The following is a 3,224-nucleotide window of genomic DNA, read 5'->3' as shown; positions in this document are numbered from 1 at the left end:
ATTATGAATGTAGAAATATTGCTAGTAGTGACTCTACCCTATGCTGTTTATGGAAGAAATGCTTAGAAAGCAGGAATTCAATGAAATCAATGATAGTAATCAATGAAACAAAGATAGACATTTTTTGGTATTCCTTGCTTTCAACCAGATCATCTAAGATAACCAAGATACATCATAATAAAAGCTTAGCAGTATATTTTTAAATCATTCAAATACATGTATTAAAGTTATTTTTTTAGAAAATATGTCTATATTTAGTCTTCATTATTTATGATTATAAAAATTAAGTGTACAGATTACTTAATTTTTGTGCACTATTACTGAGATTGCTCTTTTTGAGAAGAGTCACTAAAATGTGTCATATATTTGTGTATTTCCTTGAATGTATAAATTATTCTCTTTATTATTATGTCTGTCATACCTAAAAAGAAGTTCAAGCACTGAGTAAGTTTTGGCTTGTTACTTTTATTACTTTTTCACTGCATTTAATAATTTATTGTCACTTTTCAGGTTTTTTCTTTGGTTGTTGCAGAAAAACACACTATGTGTTCTTTAAGACCTTAATACAATAAGTTATTATCATTAATATTCACTTATTCAAGAATTGACTGTGATGTATTTGTATGTTATTGTGTACTATAAAGTTGGAACTGACCCATAGCAGACCCTCCATTGATTTTCAGAGTGAGTTAATTGCATGGGAGATCGCCCATCCTTCTCCCACAGCGCAGCTGGTGATCTTGAACATCATGCCTTCGGGATTGCAGTGCAGGTTTTTGCTACTAGGCCAACAAAGCTTCCTAAGTATTGTTGTTGTTGTTGTTGTTAAGGGTCGTCGAGTCACAGGCCACTCATAGCTACCCTATCTATGAAGGAGAGTCCTCAAGGCTTGGGTATCTCTCATCCTTTCTCCAGGTTTATAGGGTTTCCGGAGGCAAGCTATTACTGAAGTATTAGTAAAGTATTTTTCTCTTTTCTAAAGTGCTACCAGTTTTAAGACAAATTATCTTTCAATTTGTAATTAAAATGTTTCAAGAATATATGAAAGAAGTTACAGAATAAAACCTATGCATCTACCATTCAAATACAGCAAGTGTTAATATTTTCTTATGGATTTTTTTTTCTTTTTCTTCCCCCCACTCCCACTCCTTCTTTCAGAATCAATTCATAGCTTACCCTCGACTGAGTTTTCAAGGCTATAAATCACACTGGAGATGAATGCCCATTCTTCCCGTGGAGCCACAGGCAGATTCAGACTGCTAGAGATCACTGGCCTTTCGGTTAGCAGTGCCCCTCCCTGTGGACTTCAACACCGGAGCACCTTTGGACTTCAGTTTCTAGTCTTAGTTTTTCTCTTTAACCTGACCCTCCAAAACACAGTTTCTTGTACTTGCTTACTAACTGGCCATTTAGCTATTTTCTTCATTGTCACCTCTATGAAGAAAATGCTCTTCGACATCTAACGTTCACCTCATCCTCCCTCTCTTTAAAATAATAGTTCGTGTGTGGAGCCATACAGTACATCTGCCAAGTAATTACAATCCACAGTCTTTCCTTACAAATTTTAAAACACTCAAGACCCCTTCATTTGCATTTTAACACAAGAATTATTAATCCCTTTATAGAGAAATCTAAGTATTCAATTTACAACACTTTTCGCCTCAAAACAGTAGGGAATATTTTATCACAATCCTAGAAAAAGTATGTCTTAATGATTCCCTTCAAGCATATATTTCATTAGAGATTACTGTATTTTGTCAGAGGTACCAAAAAAAATATTCAAAAAACACTTTATTTTAATAACTTTTAAAAAAGCCAAATTAGCATATTTCTTATCCAACCAGTTTACATTTTCTCTTAAGAATGTAGCTTGTAAAAGCTAAGATTCTGGGGGGCAAGGGGAAGAGCTGGGTAGGGAGAAAAGTGCAACAATGAATGAGTGGAAATCCAAAGTCTCTGTAAATATTCATTCAAATTATTAAAAGAAAAAAAAACTAAGATTCTTATATTAGACACAATTGATCTCTTATATTTTGTTGTGAAATAATATAAAATAGTTAAAATTGCATTACAAAAACATACCTTTTTACAAGATATGCTTATGATTCTCAGTTACAAATTTAATTAGTCTTACTGAGTTTCCAAGGAATTTAAACATTTCTAGGGATAGGGTCGCTATGAGTCGGAAACGACTCGACGGCACATAACAACAACAAGGGGTGAGATAACACTGAACAGTTCTAGTTAAATACTGATCTGAATTTCAGGCTATTTGTAATCTATTACAAAATAATTTTTGTTTCATTTCATATTTTTATGTCCCTTAAGAATTTAAGGAGAATATCTAACAAAATGTGTTTGTATTCATAACTCATTCTGCTAAGATTAGTAGCAGACCAATTATAAGATGTATCCATTCAACGGCCCAAATTCTCGATCTGCTGTATAACTCTAAGATTTCTTACACCAACCCTTTTTGTTGGTTCTGTGGTTTGCCAGAAGGTCTCCCAGAGACTCAGACCCATTAGAGGAAAGACTCACATAACTGTAGGTAAGCAGGCTGATTTTTCAGAGACTGGTGAGCATTATAGTTGAGCCACTGAAGGCAAGTGCCCCCCCCCCCAAAAAAAAGAAGTAGCTCTGAGATCCGGTGACTTATATAAATTTCTAATAGGGTAAAGCTTATATTCCATCCCAATCCTCTCTCCTTAATAGAATAAACACTTTAACACAAATAAACAGTCATTGGCTAGGAAAGACATTCTGAATGATGAACGTTAGACACCGAGGGTGTGTCAACACAAGATAATTATTATTATGTAAAACTATGAGAAGAATTTTAAAATTTCCTAACGGAATAAATGATTGAAAATAGTTAATAGTTTTTATTCTCTCTATAACTTTTTATTTAAATTTCTGGGAAATGCAGTGTTAACTGCTTCTCTCTTTAAAGAAAATTCTGAACTTTATTACAAAAAGTCTCCTTTTATTGTTAAGATTTCCTTCTATATTATATTGTTTGGGGTTTATAAAGACATTACAATAAATAAAGGCTAAAGCATTCCAAAGTTTACTAAAACTAAAAGCACTATTGAGGTCATATCTACTAACAAAGTTCACACACACATAATAAGACATTTTTATGGGCATTTATACTAGATACCACAATATTCTGTTCTGCATATAGGTTGAAAAGGTATGGAGATAGGATGCATCCCTGGCAT

This window comes from Elephantulus edwardii, unplaced genomic scaffold, assembly GCF_000299155.1.
Source record: "Elephantulus edwardii isolate Elephantulus edwardi_28Jun2011 unplaced genomic scaffold, EleEdw1.0 scaffold00393, whole genome shotgun sequence".
NCBI classification, from domain to species: Eukaryota; Metazoa; Chordata; class Mammalia; order Macroscelidea; family Macroscelididae; genus Elephantulus; species Elephantulus edwardii.
The sequence above is the reverse complement of the archived record's forward strand: the minus strand, read 5'-3'. Positions refer to the sequence as shown.